Below are 21,398 nucleotides of genomic sequence, written 5' to 3'. Positions count from 1 at the left end.
AACAAAAAGATTTTTGTTTTTATTTTGTATTTTTAGGTAGTATAACAAATCCCCCTTGATTTTTCTTTAAGCCACGGTTCTTTTCCAAGGGTTTATTTTGAACCGGGCATATGTAGTTTTAAATTTTTGTTTTCATTTTTTTTGATTTGTATATTAAATAAAGGGATGCAAGCTATAGAAGAGAACTCATAGCGTTGACGCACCTAAACACATTAGACTCTAGAGTGTAACGCACTTAGTCTTAATTGTTGAATCTCACTGAAAGTGCCTTAATTTGTATGTTTGTACTGAATTGAATGCTCGTAATGGAGTGTCTTGATGAGCTGATCTGGAATGAGTCATATGCCATGTGTGGTGAGTATTTGTGTAGTCCATGTATTGTACTTGTGTCTAGAACTTGCTCGGTATGTGAGTTGAAGCGAAATTTGAGGTGATGCTCGGTTTGAAAAATGATGTTAGGCTTTCTTTGACCTTTTTGAGCTTAATTGCTTATTAAAAAATAAAATTTGTCCCTAGTTAACCCTTTTGAGCCTTCAGACTTTTTGTTTGGCACCCGCATTACAAGCCTATACCCTTTTGTTCTTAATTGACATTGTTTTGATCCTTTTATCTCTTAAAGCACTTTAATTGTGAGAAGAGTGCTAAAAGAAGTAAGAAGGAAATAAGTGTGGGATGGCTTTTGAGTGGAACCAATAAAAGGATGAAAGGTGCACTTATGTTGTAAACGAATACACCACTAGCAGAAATTGAGTGACAAGAAAAAAAAAGAGATGATTACATTGTGTTTTGCTCTAGCTAGTGGGAATGAATTAATAGAGTGCTTAAAGAAGAAGGGCGTATTTGTGGGATGATATTGTGTATGAATGAGAAATGGGTTGAAGAATTTGCGCTGAAAATTGCTCGTGTGATGTGTTAAAGTGCTTAGGGGTTGAGTCACTATTCCTAAATACATCCTACCCGTCCCTTAGCCCACATTACAACCATGAAAAAGTCCTAATTGATTTTGAGTCGAGCTAGCCTAAATTAGTAGAGATTTATATTACGGGCAAGCTTATGGTACCCATTGCATGCATGTGACTTCTATTGTGAGAGTGAGTGCTTTAATTGATTATTATAAGTATATGACTTGAATGTGCAGAGTAATTACCAAATATTTCTTGTTGGCATGATGGTGAGGGCATATGACTTGTGACAGAAAAGCAAATCTTGACTTCTGTGAAGAGTAAGTTGAGGAAGTTTGAATATTGCATAGCACTTGAGAGACAACTTTAAGGCTAGGATTGTTCACTGCTAGGTGTTAAGTATGTACAATGTTCTAGGTGTAATGCGTGAGGGGAAATGGTTGAGTGAAGAATTCTCTAAAAAGAATATAGTGGATTGCTCGAGGACTAGCAATAAGCTAAGTGTGGGGTGTTGATAATAGGCTAAATTGTTTAATATAGCCTATGTTTTAGCTCAACTTAAGGATGGTTTACTATTGTAAATATTCAAATAATGCAAAAATTGGCTCTAATCATGACTTTAATGTCTCACAGGAGTTCAATAAACAAATGAGGATTTATGATGGTAATCAAGTAAAAAATGGAGTCAAATAACAAAAAGTTGAGCAGCAACATCTTAACAAGAGAAAACCCCACTAGCGCAGGTCATGCGCTGGTCATGCGCTCCCGTGCTAGTTCAGTGATTTGGACAGAAAGAAACTCGATATGCGCGGGATGTGCGCTGGTCATGCGCTCCCGCGCCAGTCCTGTCCGGAAAAGCAATTATTGAGGGGTAAATTGGTCAATTTTGGGAGTAATCCACTAAACTACCTTAAGTAAAAGTTCCATTATGGATGATAATCAGATTTGGAGGGGAGTAAGTGCAAAAATACTATTCATCCTTGAGAGAAATGCCATTGAAGATCAAGTTTGGAGCTAAGAAAGAGAAGGACAAACATCATTTTGGATCAAGAGTTTAAAGAGTTCTTTCAAACTTTCTTCTTGTTGCTTGTTAATATTATGTTTAAAACATTTATTGTTGATTTTTGTATGATTATGAGTAGCTAAAAACTCTAGTATTCTTGGGTCATGGATGTTAGATAATTATGTTATTTGAAGCTTAGATTGAAGATATTGAATTTATTGTTATGGGTTGTTTATTTGATTCTGCTTCTAATTATTTTACTGCATAGCTAACAGTGAAATATGATTTACGAATCTTGAATTAAACTTGAAAAAGGAAATTCTTTGTTGCATATAGAATCAAATAGAACAAGTTTTGAATCTCGGGCATCGGGTGAAGAATTCGCAATTAAGATAGACATATACTTAATCGCCTTGTTTGGTTGAAAAATAGGAGTTGTAAATGCATTCTTGCTAATATTAATACCATAGACATATAGGTATTAGTTTAACTTGAATAGATGCATAAGAACTCGAAAGATTCTTATGAATATTATTAACCCTATAATCAATAACCCGGATAATTCAATAAATCTATTTTAAGCTAAAATAGTAGCATAATTTCTAGCAAGTCCATGACCCGGGAATATATTTATCCAAATTGTTATAAACATATTGTGCAATTGGTGTAGTAATTTTGTGTTGAATTATTGTGCAATTATTAAGTAAGTTGTAAATTGGTTCTTTAAATATTTTGTAATAATTTAGCTTGAATTGATAATTGTTTGAGTCTACATCAGTCGATAAGTTGATCACAATTCCTCATGGGAACGATACTTTACTTACTACTATATTACTTGTCGACCGCGTACACTTACGTGAGTGTTTTGGTCGCAACAGACACCAGAGCCATGATCAATGTGGAGGACCCATTGGAGGTCGTTTTGTTGAATCTTGATGTCAATAAGGATGCAAGCCGCGTGGAGTGCATGAATGCTTTACATAGAATTGGCTCTTATTCTTATGAGCCTAGGAAATTGTCTTTGGATCTCGAGAAAAAAAAGACTCCACCAACCAAACCTTCAATTGAGGAGCCTCCGGTGTTGGAGTTGAATCCACTTCCTCCACACCTCAGGTGTGAGTTCTTAGGCTCAAATTCTACTTTTCCAGTTATTCTTTCTTATTACCTTACTAACATGCAGGTTGAGGCCACATTGGCGGTACTTCAAAAGCGGAAAAAAACAATTGGATGGACTTTAGCTGATATTCGGGGAATAAGCCCAGTATTCTATATGCACAAGATTATTCTGGAAGATGATGCAAAGCCATCCTTGGAGCACCAAAGGAGGCTAAACGAGGCAATGCAAGAGGTTGTGAAAAAGGAGGTGATCAAGTGGTTGGATGTCAGGGTTGTGTACCCCATCTCTGATAGCTCTTGGACTTCGCTGGTGCAATGTGTACCGAAGAAGGGTGGCATGATTGTGGTGACATATTCCAAAAATGAGTTGATTCCGACAAGAACCATCACCGGTTGGAGGGTATGCATGGACTACCGCAAGTTGAATAAAGTGACCCGCAAGGATCACTTTCCTTTGCCATTTCTGGATCAGATGCTAGACCGACTTTCTGGGTGTGCCTTCTATTTCTTCTTGGATGGGTATTCTGGGTACAACCAAATCTTGATTGCTCCGGAAGATCAGGAAAAGACCACATTCACTTGTCTGTATGGCACATTTGCTTTCTCTAGGATGCCTTTTGGGTTGTGTAATGTACCAGCTACATTTCAGCGGTGTATGATGGCCATTTTCACTAATATGGTGGAAGACATTTTGGAGGTGTTCATGGATGATTTTAGTGTTGTGGGGGACTCATTTGATGAATGTTTGAAGAATCTTGATAGGGTGTTGGCCCGTTGTGAAGAAACCAATCTTGTCCTCAATTGGGAGAAATACCACTTTATGTTGGAAAAAGGAATCATTCTCGGGCATGAAATTTCGAAGCATGACAGTGAGGTGGACAAAGCAAAGATAGATGTAATTTCAAGGCTCCTTCCCCCTACATCCATTCAGGGAGTTCGAAGTTTTCTTGGGCATGCGGGGTTCTATCGGAGATTCATCAAAGACTTTTCGAAGGTAGTGAACCCCTTGTGCAAGTTGTTGGAAAAAGATGCTAAGTTCGTGTTTGATGACAAGTGTATGCACGCCTTTGAACTTCTCAAGCATAAGTTGATCACAACTCCTATCATTACCGCACCTAATTGGAGCTTTCCCTTTGAACTCATGTGTGATGCTAGCGATGTTGTGGTTGGGGCAGTTTTGGGTCAATGAGTGAACAAAATATTTCATCCGGCATACTATGCGAGCAAGACAATGAATGGTGCTCAAGTGAACTTCACGATGACTGTTGATACCCAATTTTTCCCTATGTATTTTATACCAAAAATATTTTCAAAATAGCATATATATGCATATATAAGCACACCCAAGAGTTTTGGTATTTTTGTGATTTTTAAACCAATTTACTGCCTATTTTAATACCACAAAAATCCAAAATCATTCCCAAAATTATCATTATTGATGAATAACTTATTTCATTCTCATATTTACACCAAAATATAATTAAGGTGATTTTTGCATATTTTTACCAATTTATTTGGCATTTTTAAAGCTAAATTGCATATAATTGCAATTATAGCCTATTTTGTAATTAATAGCATTTTATAACAATAAAATTTTCTCCAATATTTTTAAATTAATATTCATATAATATTTGCCTACCTAGTATTTTTAATTTGCTTTTAAAATCGTTATTACTATTTTTATAAAATAGAAAGGGGAAAAGTGGCTATTTAAAACCTAGCCCCAGTTGCATTTCAATTACAACCCAAATTGCACCCCAATTTCAATCCCCAAATCAAACGATCCAATTTCAATTTAGCCCGCCCCTGACCCAACTAACCTAACCCGCCCGGCCTCCCCTTTTAATCCAGGCCGTTGATCATTCTGATCAACGACCACGATCAGTTCTTTCCTTTTTAATTCCCACTTACACCCTAACCCTAAATCACTTCTATCAGATACGTCGCCTCTAAACCCTCGTCCTCTCAAACTCTCTCTAGCCTTCTCCGAAACCCTAATTTTCCCCACCGGTTTCTACCCTGTTTCACCGGAACCCATGGCATCCCAAGACCTGGGTGACCTGTACTCACCTCCATGTGCTCTTGTACACTTGCTGCTTGAAGAATCGAGGTCTGACCTTGAAGGTTTTCGCTCAGATCTCCGCCGATTCAAGTTTCACGGCCATCTCCGGCTTTGCTCCGGCATGTCCTGATCCTATCTCTGACTCATCCAACTCAGATCAGACCTTTTCCAGGCCTTTCTCGCCTCTAGGGTTCTTCTGAAACCCTAGCCTTTCAAGGTTCTCCTAGTTTCTCTAGATCTATTCTAGATCTATTCTAGATCTATGTTTATTTTAAGGTTTTCAAACGATTTCTCGAAGTTTCTTTCAAAACTTTGCTTTCAAAACCATTCATCTTCTTCGACTTAAGGTTTTTTTAGCTTTACTTGCTCTACTGTGACTCTCATGTGTTTTTACTGTATTTGTTCTACTGTGATTCTTGCGTGTTTTTCTTCGACTATACTTTCTTCTACCGTTTCCTTATGATTTCTTTTATTGTATCTTGTTCTTTTATTATGTTTTCATGAAATGTGTAAGGTCTTAAGTTCCTTTGGGTTTTCTGAACTTATTTTGTTGTTATTCCTTCCTGATTTACTTGCTTTCGTCTCTACACTCGATTAATGGTAAAAACCCAAGAATTTAGGGGTTTCATTCGAGTTCTTGAGGCTACTTGTTACGTGACTTGTTTGCTTCCCATCTCTGAACTTGTTTGGTTTCAAATCCCTAATTTCTGAGTTCCTGAAGTTGTTTCATCTTTGCCTGACCTTCTGCATGCTCTCTGATATTCCCTCTTGCCTATAGTCCACTACTCACTAATTTTTGATTGAAATCCAGCCTCGCATGTTTAAAGCTTATGCACTCTTTATAGGTAGAATTTCCCACTCAGAATAACCTCTGATTTTGGGACTAATTTCAGACTTCCTTGTGTAAGCCTAATTGATTCATTCCTTGTTTAATTTGAAGACCCTCTCTAACCTTTCGATTCCCCTATTTTCTGACTCGGTTCATTAGTGATTTTGAATCTCTGATTCCCTGATTTACTATGTACTAATTAATTTACTCCTTGCCTTATTTATTTAACTGTGTGTTTCAAATCCTCCCCTATGTATTTAGCCTTATTTGTATGCTATGCACAATGTGTTACTTGATCCCCTTTCCTTAAATAATTTCTGCCTTTTACCGTTCAAATTTGGACTCCTTAAATAAAGGAATCTCTGCTATTGATTGATTTTAATTGATACATGATTATTTTCTTGCCTTGCTTACCCTGATTTCAAAGTATAAATACCTGCTCCTCTCTTAACACACACAAAAAAAAACACTTCAGAATTCAAACACACTTCGAGCACTTTTTTTCCACAATTGAACACTATCCAATTTCAAAAAAAAAACTCTCTCTACTACTACTCTACCTCTAATACTGAGCACTCTGCTCCTCTTCTCTTTTACTGTCTGAAACATTCTTGAGTTCCTTTTGAACTTTCAAGTACTTGCGGAGGAATTTGGATTTTGATCCTGCTGACTTCTGGCTGTTTTATTTACTTTTGTTGTTCTGCTGTTCTAAAACTTGCAACTGGTATGTCACTCTAGTTAATTAATACCCTCTCTACTATGTGTTTATTTTACTCCTAGCCTGTTGTGCTTTCTTGCACTATGCATCTACATCCTAGTCTGTTATGCTCTCCTTCCTTATGTTTCCGCACCCTTAGCCTATTATGCTTTCTTTCTTTCCTTGTGTTTCTGTAAATGCTTTTCTAGGTGAGTCCCTTCCCTCTGACCCCCTTTTGTGTGAGAGTACAATTCTGAGTCATGGCAGCACCCTGTTATTGCTGCCCATGACTTTGAACTAGGTTCTTGAACCCTTACTCAAATCAATTCCCACTCCCTTCTTCCCCCTTTATGTGCTGAGCCTTGACTCAAGTCTGGTGGTGTTCTAATCACCATCCAAACTCAAGTCTGACTTCTAAAGTCTGATCTTAATTTGTTTGGACCAAACAATTGGTCAGGGGTATGCCAGTCTATACCCATGGCTGGGCATGACCACCCTTTGCTATGGTTCCCCAATCCCTCTTTCACTTTGCACTCATTCCTAGTTCTAAGTTCTGCCCCTCTCTGGTAAACCATGCTTTGGGACCCTTGAGCTCCCACTAAACTTGGATGCCTGAGGGCTGGCAGTTCTGCACTGCACTATTCTAATTCTAAATGGTATCCTGAGTGTAAGCAATGCCGGGAATCCTTGAGATTCTTTGGAACTTTGAAACACTTTGGATAAAGAGAAGGCTTTGGAAATTCGGAATTGGTTAATCACATGTTGTTGGGCATTAAGATTGAATTAGGCTGCTCGGATCTAGCTGTTAGTTTTTAATGTATTTATTTTCTTTCTTTTGGTCTGTAATAATTTGTATAAAGGATTTGGGGAATATAGTAAAAGGGTGTGGGAGGGGTTTTACATTCTTGCATCAGCAGGGGTAGAAACCATGCTTTAGGATTGTAATTTTTTAGAAATCCTGCCTATAGGGCTGTTCAATATTTCTGGTTCCACATCACCTAGAGACCATGCCTATAGGGTTAACGCTTCATTGTGTTACAAATCACATAGAAATCATGCCTATAGGACTTAACGTTCATGTAATCAATGCATATAGAGATCATGCATATAAGGAATGCATATGCATTAGGCAAACTGTAGGGTTAATTAACCCAATCATCTTTTACAAGTTCAATAACAGGTTTTAGAAAATCAAAATAGATATCATGCCTATAGGATCAGCATCAAACTCGTCTGATTCGCTTAAAGTAATAATAATCTATTAACTGGTCCTTAACGTCTTAATACAACAACGATTTCAGAAGTCTTAATTCTTTGACAAAAACTTTCTTGACTCATTATGCTTTTAAATCCCTCAAGTCGGCATCTTTTTTCTGAAACAGTTTCTTTCTAAACATTCAGTCTAAATGTTTTACTCAGACCCTGAAATTGTCTTTTAAAACAGTTGCAACTTACCCTTTTCTTAGATATTTCTATCTCTGAAACTCTTTCACAACCATTTCTGTGTTTTATTTTTACTGCGGTCCATACTTTCTTTTCAAAACTCCTATGCATTGGACTACTTTTTCCTTAAACCAGTACCTTTTAAATCACTCGCTTGAAATACCTTAATCTCTGACAATCGGATCCGAGTTGCCTAATGTAGACTTTCTGTCTAAATGTATGTGTTGAACTAGTCCGCTCGCCGCTTAATTTTTTTAACTTAAGACCAAATCAGTATATGCTAAGACATGCTAAACTAAGTGTTTGTTTGGTTAAGGGGTTTACTTGAGCCTTACCTATTTGTTTTGTTCATCCTTATATTTGTTACTTGTTTTGTATGTCGCAATTAGAATTTTAACCTTTGAACCGCATATATGCCTATATCCCTTTCCTTCCCCTTTAGGATTAGAAGTCCTGATACCTCGGGACTGATAGGTTGGTATGGGTAATAGCATGCAATAAATAACGATACCATTTTGCGCCTTAACACCTTAACGGGGTGGGAAGGGTAGATATGGATATGATGACCGATGCGCTAATATCACGTGCGACCCCTCTTCTGAGGAGTGATCGCTGGGTATTGCATTGAAGTGATCCATATTATATATAAACTTAGGACTCCTCTCCCTTTACTTGCTTTCATCTCTTCTTGTAAAACTGTTCAAATCTCTTTTTCATGAATTTCTGCCTTCTCTACTTATCTTTGAAAATTTTCAACTTGGTCGCAATCTTATGTGCGAATCCTTATTTGAGCCTTGATTGTTTACTTGTAAAGTCACAATTGCAATATGGCCGGGAACCACACTAGTGGATCTTGAGGGGTGCCTAACACCTTCCCCTCGGGATAATTTCTAGCCCTTACCCTAATCTCTGGTCTCTTCATCTCAAGCCCTTCTTAAAGTGTCCTAATGCACTATAATCATTAGGTGGAGACTCTTCAACTTCCAAACCCAATTCTTGAAAGGGAATAGAGTTGTCCTCCCAATGTCGTATACCCGATTTCTGACCCCACGGTTAGAGGAAAAGGGGGCGTCGACAGCATGGCGACTCTGCTGGGGATTTTCTTTAGGCTTTTACCATTGCATGTTTCTTGTGACTTTACTATCTCATTAATTGCTTTATTTACTGTCTTTTATTCTTTCACTACGAAACTGACTTGGCTCTTCATGTCTTTTCTTTCCTTTAACTGCTTTCCTTTATTGCTTTATTTCAATGCTGTTGTAATTACTACAATTATTGTAATTATTTATCTTATGAACGTGAAAATACATGTCAATTTGTTTCATTCTTGTAAACTACATCTTCAACATCATATCCCACTCGTGCCAAACAAACACCATAGCAACGCTTATAATGAGTGGTTGCGCTCTTCCAATATTATCACCCTTTAAATTCGGCAAAGGCGTATTTGCGGTAAAATCAGTCGATCAGCGGTGCAGTCGACGGTTCCGTGCCTTTCCCTCTTGAGTTTTCCGCTCAAGGGTACCTGTCTAATACCCAATAGAAACCTTACTCTGTCTAACTGTGCATGCATCATGGTCAAACCTAGCCGAGTCAGTTATGTTGTCCTCATAATGACTCATTAAGATAGCCTTGTCCAAAGTCCATCGGGTTTCCCTGAAACCCAAACGGACACCTACATGTTCTGTGCATTTATTTGGAGAACTAAATGCTTTTTATGCTAATTATTGGTTTAAATAGTCGAGTTTGGCGGGGTAAGGGTCTAACACTCTGTTTTGCAGAAAATGAGGCACGAAGTCCCCAGATTTGGCATGGTAACCAACATTCATCCAAGGCTGTTGAATTGGTGGGAAGATCTTCACTCCAGTGATCAGACACTCGTCCACAAATACTTAGGGAATATGCCTTCTCTTCTATAAATCCAGCCTGACAACAAAATCATAGAGGCTGCAACTCTATTCTGGGATAGTGACAGGTCCGTATTCCGCTTTGGGAACCTTGAAATGACTCCTTTGCTCAAAGAAATAGGAGGCTTAGCTGGTATTCCTTGGGAGACTCCCGGTTTGCTTATGCCAGAGAATCGCAAGGGTAGGGGTTTCCTTAAGAAGATGGGACTGAAGAAGAACCCAGACTTGACCTGTTTGAAAGACTCCTACATCCCATTCGACTATCTGTATGAGAGGTACGGCCATAGCAAGTCATACCGCACCTACTCAGATGAATTTGCCCTCACCTCACTGGGGCATATTCACAGAAGGGTCTTCGTATTTATGTTTTGTTTCCTAGGGATGATAGTGTTCCCTATGAAGAAGGCTAGGATCCACACCAGATTGGCCATGGTAACCAAGACTCTGATGGAAGGAATCGACGGACAACCTTTCAGCATAGTGCCCATGATTGTTGATGAGATACACCGGGCTCTGGACAACTGTCCGCGAAAGGCTAGTTATTTTGAGGGATGCAATTTATTACTTCAACTCTGGCTCATGGAGCACCTCCAGAAAGGAGAATACCGACAAGAGATCTTACGCAGAGACTGGGATGATCACATTGCCTTCCACTAGCCAAGGCGTATGAATTATATGCCTAACATGTTCGCTCAGCCAGAGGACGCTGGAAGATGGGTGGAGCTATTTGAGAATCTAAAAGAAGACCAGGTACAGTGGATGGTCGAATGGTTCCCTACGGAAGAATTCATTGTTCGATCCCGAGATGCACCATTTCTCATACTTATTGGTCTAAGAGGAACTTATCCCTATGTTCCCCTTCGAGCCATAAGGCAGGCTGGAAGAAAGCAAATCATACCAAGGGTCGACAAAATGAGTCACTTTAGGGCCGATTTCCAGGACGATGATAGCCCTAACAATTGCCAAGCTCAACACATGTGGCATTGCAAGCTCGTTTTGGGGAAAGAATCTATTGAGCTAGGCAGGTATCACGCTGGTTGCGTGCCGCATTATTCGGGTTGGTTGGAAGATAATCACAATGGTATGGGTCAGCCCGGGTTCATTCACGGACACAGAATCATCAACGAGAAAGCTGAAGCACTGGTTAAGTACAATCAACTGCGCAAGAGGATTCGAGAGTGTGAAAGTGAGCATCGGGAAATACAAGAAACCCATCAGAAGTTGATCGAGGAATGGAAGGATATGGCTGTCAGTGCCAACAAGCGACTAGGGTATTTGGAGCGGGGTTTAGTGGAGCTAGAAGGAAATTTCCTCAAGAGGATTGAAGATTGTCGAAACGCTGAAGGGAATGCAGGTGGACATTTGGCCCAACCTTATCTATTGCTAGGACTGCGCGAGCTGGTGAAGCTGTTCAAGGGGGATAAAGATACCGAATCTGGGGAAGGTCCGTCTGGGACCAAGTAGTTAGGAGTCTTTTATTTTGCTTCTAATGATGTAATAAGGCCAATGGCCACTAGTGACATTTTATTTTCCGTTATTTAGCGTCGCTTTGGAGTCATCTTCTTTTTTATCAATAAAATGAGGCATTTAGCATTATAAGTTCTCCAAGTTAATTTGTCGCTAGGCCTACCTCAGGCACAACGAGACACCCAAATTAGGACGCGATTTATATTCTTGCACAATGTGTTTAAATATTGCAATATTTTCTTCTCATAACCCGCACTATCTTGTTACCTTTTTTGTTTTTCTTTATTTTTATTCCCCTCCCCAAAGATTAGTTCGTGCATTCTGGCACCATCATCATACAGTACGAGATCCAAGGGCCCTCCACCTCCTCCTCCTCCAAGTCCTATCCGGAACAAGAGCAAAGGTAGAATGGGAGATTCAAGCGCCAGAAAGGAAATTGAAAGAATTGAGATTCCTCAGGGTACACCGGTTGCTAAGGAAACTGCTGCCCAACTTGAGCAGAAACTATTGAAGTTCCGAGAAGAACTGGATCAAGTTCGGAACTTGGAAAATTTGTCATTCTCTCTCACCGCTCCTGATGTCAACTTTCCAAATGCTCAAAATCCCGCACCTCCACAGAACACCCCACAACCACAGATGCAACCCACTCAACACCGCAACACATGCCATACTCCAAACAACACTCCACTGCTCATTTCTGAACCACTGAACACCACAAACAACCAGCTCCACAACACTCCCATCTACGTAGATACCATACCCCACTACACTCAACCAATATCAAGTGCACCTGAGTCTGATGACAAGGACTCTCTTATCAGAAACTTGGCAGCAGAACTCAAGAAGCTGACCAGCCGGGTCCAGGTCATGGAAGGAAATAAAGGCATAGAGGGGCAGAATTATGAGGACCTCTGCATTCAGCCAGATGTTGAACTTCCTGAGGGATACAAACCTCCCAAGTTTGAAATGTTCGATGGCACGGGAGATCCCAGAGTCCATTTGAGGACATATTGTGATAAGCTGGTCGGAGTCGGAAGGAATGAGAAAATCCGTATGAAACTCTTCATGAGAAGCCTAAAGGGGGATGCTTTATCCTGGTACATCAGTCAGGACCCCAAGAAATGGACGAGCTGGGTAGGTATGGCATCAAATTTCATGGATAGGTTCTGATTCAATACAGAGAATGCACAAGATGTATTCTACCTCCAGAATCTGAAGAAGAAGCCTACCGAGACATTCTGCGAGTATGCTACCCGTTGGAGATCAGAGGCTGCTAAGGTTAGGCCAGCCTTAGAAGAGGAACAGATGAACAGATTCTTCGTCCGGGCTCAAGACCCACAATATTATGAGAGGTTGATGCTGATCGAGGGCCGAAAATTCTCCGATATCATCAAGCTGGGAGAAAGAATTGAAGAAGGCATTAAGAATGGTATGGTTACTAATCTTGAAGCATTGCAGGCCACCAACAAGGCTTTACAGTCTGGTGGCACGTCCAAGAAGAAGGATGTCAATGTCGTGATGGTCGCACAGGGAGCCAAATCACCACTAAAATACCACACCTACCCGTCGCCTCCACCTACACCCGCACCCTCTTAGCAAAATCCACCACCCGTTTACCAATAATCTCCACCTCCCGCATATCAATCCACTTTACCCAGATACTCTCAACCTGCACCTGTTTACCAAACCTATAATGCCCAACCCTCTCACTACCAATCACCTCCCACTCGCCAAAATTTCCCTAGACCCAGACCAAATTTTGACCGCAGACCTCCCAGACAATATACAGCCATCGCTGAGCCAATTGACCAGCTGTATGAGAAACTTAAAGTTGCTGGTTACGTCTCCCCTATCCCTTCCATAACTCCAGAAAATCCTTCCCAGTGGATCAATCCTAATAAGACCTGTGCGTACCATTCCGGCATGAAAGATCACACCATTGACGAATACCGCTCGTTGAAGGACAAGATTCAAACTCTGATCGACAATAAGGTTATCATAGCAAAGGATCCTGCTCCTAATGTTCGCAAAAACCCTGTGCCTGATCACAGAGGTGGTGACATTCACATGATCGAGATCGAAGATGACTGGGACCCCAAGGGATCGATAGGATTGATTGCTGAGGATGATGAGCCAAAGAAACCGATAGTCACACTTAACCCGATTGTTGTACAGAACCAACCCTCTAGGGGCGATGAAGTGGACATGTCTATACCTCTCGAATTTGAAGCACCTTCTTCTACGAAGGTGGCCGGGCCAATTGAGGTTGAGTTTGGGGTTCCAAAGGCACTTGTACCCTTTGAAGTTGTGTGTTACCACCGAGGGTACCCATGCCTGTAGCAATGTCAGACGTAACATCGTTCCACTCAAATGCCATACCATGGGATTATACAGCTGAAGCAAGGAGGAAAGGAAAGACCAAGATGGGAGAAGCAATTACTGCGCAGGGTATGACCAGAACAGGCAGGGTTTACACTCCAGAGCACCTAGCTGAGTCCAGTAAGCAAGCCTTAGGACGGACTACTGAAACTGGTCCCGATGATCTTTTGAGGAAAATACAAGCTAAAGAGTATTCGGTCGTGGAACAGTTGAACAAAACACCAGCACAGATCTCCATCCTAGCTCTCCTACAGAGCTCTGACGCACACAAAAATGCCTTGATGAAGATATTGAACGAAGCTTATGTGCCCAGCAACATAACTGGGGGCGAAATGGCAAATATAGTAGGACAAATACTGGAAAGCCACAAAATCACCTTCCACGAAGATGAACTGCCGCCGGAAGGACTGAGTCACAACATGGCCCTACACATCACCGTGCAATGCGAGGATTACTTCATCACTAGAGTCTTGATCGATGGAGGCTCCAACCTCAACATCTGTCCATTGATAACTCTAAGAACATTGGGAAAGATCTTGCACGATATCAAAGATGGGGCCATCAACGTCAAAGCCTTCGATGGGTCCCAAAGGTCCACTATCGGAGAGATCAGCCTATGATTGCAAATGGGGCCAACCTGGTTCGACGTCGACTTTCAAGTGATAGATGTCCCAGCATCCTACAATTTGTTGTTGGGACGACCGTGGATCCATGCCGCTGGAGCTGTAGCATCGACCCTACATCAGGCAGTGAAGTTCGAATGGAATCACTAAGAGGTGATCATTCATGGCGATGGTAGCAACCCCATATATAGTCACCAGACCATCCCGATGATTGGAGGCAGAAGGAGAATAGGCGGAGAAACATACCACCACATTGAAAGAGTCAACGCTGTAGACAAAGATAAATGGTGGGATAACAAGATTGAAAGTATCCTGAATTGGTGTGGATACGAACTTGGAAAGGGATTCGGCAAAAACCTCCAGGGAATCGCCAAACCCATCTAGTTGAAGAAACATGGCACTACATTTGGTTTGGGGTATGAGTACACTTGGGAGGAGTTCAATCACTGGTCGCCACCATGGCGCGGTCCCTACTACCCACTGGAGCACCCGATACCTCACCTGGAGCAGACTTTCCAGCCGGCAGATACTATATATGGGTCGGAGGAAGATGAAGCATTGGCAGCCGTGAAGAATCTGTTCCTGGAGGATGATGATATGGATTGCAGTGTTATTTTCGAGGAGGAAGGGGAGGAAGGCCCTTCTATACAAGTTGTGAACCGAGGAGAGTGCCTCAGCAATTGGTCAATCAGAACCAACAGGGCCCGGAAAGCTTCGGGGTAGCAAGGCTAAACAAAAGCACTATGCATCACATTTTACTTTTACTAGCTGATTTTATTTCTGCATTGTCTTTAATTCTGAAAAGAGCTCTGATATTCAAAACAATTATGAATCTAATCAAAGCATTTCAGTTTATTATATATATCGCTCTTATTACTTTCCTATCATTCACTTTATTTTACACAGCATTACTATTACTTGCACTAATGATGAACCAATGATTGTGACTTGCAACGAGACAACGCAACAAACGGATACGGACTCTGAAGAGGATGATATACCAGAAGAGGTCGTTAGAGGAGTTGAGAATTTTGAAAATAGGCCTAAGTCTAATTTGGATGAAACTGAGGTCGTTAATCTGGGAGATGCAGAGAATGTCAAAGAAACGTGCATCAGTGTTCACTTGTCACCATCAGAAAAGAAAGAGTACACGGAGTTCCTAAAGGAATATGAAGACATATTCGCCTGGTCATATGATGATATGACTGGTCTCAGCACATCCATTGTAGCTCACAAACTGCCAACAGATCCAACATGCCCGCCGGTAAAGCAGAAGCTCAGGAAATTCAAACCCGACATGAGTTTGAAAATCAAAGAAGAGGTTACCAAGCAAGTCAAAGCCAAGGTTCTCAGGGTAGTAGAGTATCCGACATGGTTAGCCAACATCGTGCCAGTGCCAAAAAAGGATGGGAAAGTTAGAGTTTGTGTTGACTACCGGGATCTTAATCGGGCCAGCCCCAAAGACGACTTCCCCTTGCCTAACATACACATTCTTATCGACAACTGCGCCAAGCATGAGTTGCAGTCTTTTGTTGATTGTTTCACTGGGTATCATCAGATATGGATGGATGAGGAAGATGCAGAGAAAACGGCTTTCATCACGCCGTGGGGAATGTACTGTTACAAAATGATGCCATTCGATTTGAAGAACGCTGGTGCCACCTACATGAGAGCCATGACTACCGTCTTTCATGACATGATACACAAGGAGATCGAGGTATATGTGGGATGTCATCATCAAATCCAAGAAAGCCAGGGATCACATGGTAGATCTAAGAAAGTTCTTCAACAGACTGAGGAGGTACAATCTGAAACTGAATCCTGCCAAGTATGCATTCGGGGTTCCTGCTGGAAAATTATTGGGTTTCATCGTGAGTCGTCGAGAAATAGAATTGGATCTATCAAAGGTCAAAGCTTTCCAAAAATTGCCACTGCCAAAGAACAAGAAGGACGTGATGAGTTTCCTGGGAAGACTCAACTATATCAGCCGGTTCATAGCTCAATCCACGGTCATTTGTTAACCTATCTTCAAAATGTTGAAGAAGGACGCTGCTACCAAATGGACTGATGACTGTCAGAAAGCTTTTGACAGAATCAAGGAATACCTATCAATGCCGCCGGTCTTGGTTCCACCTGAGCCAGGAAGACCCCTATTGCTTCACCTTGCTGTATCGGATAGAGCATTCGGTTGTGTTTTAGGACAACATGATGAAACATGGAGAAAGGAGCAAGCCATCTACTATCTCAGTAAGAAGTTCACACCGTACGAGGCCCGGTATTCTCTTTTAGAACGCACTTGTTGTGCTCTGACTTGGATCGCGCAAAAGTTGAGGCATTACTTATGTGCTTACACTACTTATCTCATATCCAGAATGGACCCTCTGAAGTATATCTTCCAGAAGCCCATGCCCACTGGCAAGCTCGCCAAGTGGCAGATCCTGCTAAGTGAATTCGACATTGTTTACGTAACCCAAAAAGCAATCAAAGGGCAAGCCTTGGCGGACCATCTCGCCGAGAATTCCATAGACGGAGAATACGAGCCCCTAAAAATGTATTTTCCCGATGAAGAGGTATCTTTCATAGGAGAAGATATTGCAGAATCCTATGATGGTTGGAGGTTGTTTTTCGACGGAGCTGCAAATTTCAAAGGAGTTGGCATAGGAGCAGTCCTGGTATCAGAAACCGGTCAGCATTACCCGGTATCCGCCAAGCTCAGGTTCCCATGCACCAACAACATGGCCGAATATGAAGCCTGCATCCTATGGATTAAACTGGCCATTGATATGAACATTCAGGAGTTACTAGTAATCGGAGACTCGGACCTACTCATACATCAGGTTCGAGAAGAATGGGCAACCAAGAATCCCAAGATACTCCCTTATCTGCATCACATACAGGAATTGAGAAAGAGGTTCAGAAAGACAGAATTCCAGCATGTTCCCAGGGTACAGAATGAGTTCGCCGATGCACTTGCCACTTTGTCATCTATGATTCAGCATCCAGATACAAATTTCATTGACCCCATCCAGGTCAATATTCATGACCAACCAGCTTATTGTGCTCATGTTGAGGAAGAAGCCGACGGGAAACCATGGTTCCACGACATCAAAGAGTATTTGACCACAGGAGAATATCCAAAGCTTGCCAATGCTACCCAGAAACGCACGCTTCGGAGGCTATCCAATAATTTCTTTCACAACGGAGGAATCGTGTACAGGAGGACTCCTGATTTGGGTTTACTAAGGTGTGTCGATGCAAGGGAAGCAACCAAGTTATTGGAGGAAGTACATTCAGGGACCTGCGGATCGCACATGAATGGTTTTGTTTTAGCAAAGAAGATACTCCGAGCAGGATATTTCTGGATGACTATGGAAACAGACTGCATCCAGTATGTCCAAAAGTGCCATCGCTGTCAGATACATGCAGATATGATAAAAGTGCCTCCAAACGAGCTTAATGCAACAAGCTCACCATGGCCGTTCGCCGCTTGGGGAATGGATGTTATTGGTCCAATCGAGCCTACCGCGTCAAACGAGCACAGGTTCATCTTGGTAGCAATTGATTATTTTACTAAATGGGTTAAAGTAGCATCATACAAAGCAGTTTCCAAGAAGGTGGTAGCAGATTTCGTCCGCGACCGTATTGTTTGTCGGTTCGGAATTCCAGAGTCAATCATCACCAACAACGGTTCCAATTTTAATAGCGACCTGATGAAAACAATGTGTGAGACTTTCAAGATCAGACACAAGAACTCTACGGCTTATAGACCGCAGATGAATGGAGCCGTAGAAGCGGCCAACAAAAACATCAAGAAGATACTAAGGAAGATGATCGAGAGGCACAAACAATGGCATGAGAAGTTGTCATTCGCCTTATTGGGTTATCGTACCACAGTCCGCACATCAACCGGGGCAACTCCCTACATGCTGGTTTATGGTACAGAGGCGGTCATTCCCGCTGAGGTAGAAATTCCATCATTAAGGATCATACAAGAAGCCGAGTTAGATGACGCAGAATGGGTAAAAGGTCGCTACGAGCAGTTAGCCCTCATAGATGGAAAGAGGATGAAGGCAGTCTGTCACGGTCAGTTATACCAGAACAGAATGTCCAGAGCCTTCAACAAGAGAGTTAAACCAAGGAAGTTTACACCAGGACAGCTGGTGTTGAAGAAGATATTTCCACATCAAGACGATGCCAAAGGGAAATTCTCTCCCAATTGGCAGGGTCCATACATGGTTCACCGAGTTCTAACCGGAGGAGCCCTTATTCTTGCAGAAATGGACGGAGAAGTCTGGCCGAAGCCGATCAACTCAGACGCAGTAAAGAGATACTACATTTGATCGTATGCTTTTCTTTATGATGTAATTTGAACTACGCCTGACCTGATTCCCGTTTAAGAGGGGATACGTAGGCAGCCCTATGGGTTCGGTCACATTTTAATAAAAATTCCATTTTCCCCGCTATTGGAACTGGGGCAAAATTTTGAGGAGGATCCTCAAAATTCCGAAGTCTGTTTGTCAGCTTTCACATCAACATCAACCCAGTAAACTGGGGAAGAATTTTAAGGAGGACCCTCAAAATTCTGGAACTGATCCACTTTCAATTATTTAGCACAGCCGTCAGCAGCGCCAGCCCAGTGAACTGGGGCAGAATTTTGAGGAGGACCCTCAAAATTTCGGAGCAAGCAAGGTTGCCATGTCTTGAACCACGTTGCAGTTGTTGGTTCATGCAAAATAAAATTATTTTTTTCAAAATATATATACTTACATTACATTTACTGAATCATGCATAAACATCATTTGCATCATCGTCGTTTAGCAATGCTACCCCAATGATACGTAACGTCAGGAGCCAAGGGATACGAACTAACCTTCCCCCTCTACAGAACTCACGATTTTTCTTTGGATGCAGGAACTCAGATCGCAATGCAAAACGCATTCACTCTTCAAAGTCGAAACCCTCAAAACAATCACTCAACTCACAAAGGTCTACTATCTACACCCAACATTCCCCAGCAGTCATGATATCACAACCGCCTATCAGCTAAGAAAATTACTACTATTTGCTCCTTTACATTCCTGCACTGTATAAGGCTACTTTCTGCCTTTCGAGACTAAGCTCTGTCTCCATCTGCATTCTTGCATAAGGCTACTTTTCTGCCTTCTGAGGTTAAGCTCTACCTTCATCATCACCTTCATAAGGCTACCTTATCTGCCTTTCAAGACTAAGCATTGTCTCCATTCGCATTTCCCTGCATTGCATAAGGCTACCTTTCTGCCTTGCGAGGTTAAGCTCTACCTCCATCTGCATTTTGCATAAGGCTACTTTTCTGCCTTCCGAGGTTAAGCTCTACCTCCATCCTGCATAAGGCTATCTTTTGCCTTTCGAGACTAAGCTCTGTCTCCATCTGCATTTTGCATAAGGCTACTTTTCTGCCTTCGGAGGTTAAGCTCTACCTCCATCCTGCATAAGGCTATCTTTTGCCTTTAGAGACTAAGATCTGTCTCCATCTGCATTTTGCATAAGGCTACTTTTCTGCCTTCCGAGGTTAAGCCCTACCTCCATCCTGCATAAGGCTACTTATTTGCCTTTCGAGACTAAGCTCTGTCTCCATCTGCATTTTTCATAAGGCTACTTTTCTGCCTTCCGAGGTTAAGCTCTACCTCCATCATCACCTGCATAAGGCTACTTATCTACCTTCCGAGACTAAGCTCTGTCTCCATTTGCATTTCCTGCATTGCATAAGGCTATCTTCTGCCTTCCGAGGTTAAGCTCTATCTCCATCCTGCATAAGGCTACCTATCTGCCTTCCGAGACTAAGCATTGTCTCCATCGCGCTTGGGATGAAATATCGCCACTTTATTTTTTCGAACGGCTGAAATATCGCCACCTGCATTCAATCTCTCACTTCGACTGAAATATCGCCACCTGCATTTAAATTTTCGCTTTGGCTGAAAGATCGCCACCCTTTGCATTCATTTGGCTGAAAGATGGCCACCTTTTCATGGGCTGAAAGATCGCCAACTTATTCAAAGGCGTCATAGTTCGGAGGCACCACTTGCATAGCCCGAGAACACCATTTCATGGCCTGCGAATCTTTATTTTTATGCTCTTCATGGCCCAGGACGTCATAGTCTGAGGACGTTATCCTAACCGTCCGAAGACAACATTCATGGTCCAATGGGAACTTGCATCATGTTTTAATTATGCACAATATACGCCGCATTGCTCATTTGTAGGTACACCGGCTGGCCCACGGCCGCCTCAGCAGGAGCGATCCCGCTCCGATTCTCCGCAATCTATTCGACTCCAAACACCTTTTAAATCTGACCATCGCGTCCGTCTTTTCGAATCTCCATCGACACATTCCGTCAATGGTTCCTGAACTACATGTGGCCTGATCCCTGTAAAACCAGGGATATGTAGGTAGCTCAGAAACCAAAGCGCAGTCAAAGTTCTTTTTCAATCACCGTTTCCGGTCAAAATTGGTCATCTTGTCTTTACCCGACAACTCTTTCATCCTCCTCGGGTAAAGAGGGGCAGCTGTTGATACCCAATTTTTTCCTATGTATTTTATACCCAAAATATTTTCAAAATAGCATATATGTGCATATATAAGCACACCCAAGAGTTTTGGTATTTTTGTGATTTTTAAACCAATTTACTGCCTATTTTAATACCACAAAAATCCAAAATCATTCCCAAAATTATCATTTTTGATGAATAACTTATTTCATTCTCATATTTACACCAAAATATAATTAAGGTGATTTTTGCATATTTTTACCAATTTATTTGGCATTTTTAAAGCTAAATTGCATATAATTGCAATTATAGCCTATTTTGTAATTAATAGCATTTTATAACAATAAAATTTGCTCCAATATTTTTAAATTAATATTCATATAATATTTTCCTACCTAGTATTTTTAATTTGCTTTTAAAATCGTTATTACTATTTTTATAAAAT

General features: G+C 41.4%; 1 long non-coding RNA gene across 6 annotated transcripts in view; it reads right to left on the bottom strand.

Moving 5' to 3' along the window:
• The window catches only part of LOC107768104 (uncharacterized), a 58,339-nt gene that overhangs the window by 20,848 nt on the left and 16,093 nt on the right, over positions 1–21,398 (bottom strand). The gene's annotated exons all lie outside the window — the stretch shown is intronic.

Source organism: Nicotiana tabacum, chromosome 1, assembly GCF_000715075.1.
Source record: "Nicotiana tabacum cultivar K326 chromosome 1, ASM71507v2, whole genome shotgun sequence".
NCBI lineage: Eukaryota > Viridiplantae > Streptophyta > Magnoliopsida > Solanales > Solanaceae > Nicotiana > Nicotiana tabacum.
This window is presented reverse-complemented; position numbering and strand designations above follow the sequence as displayed.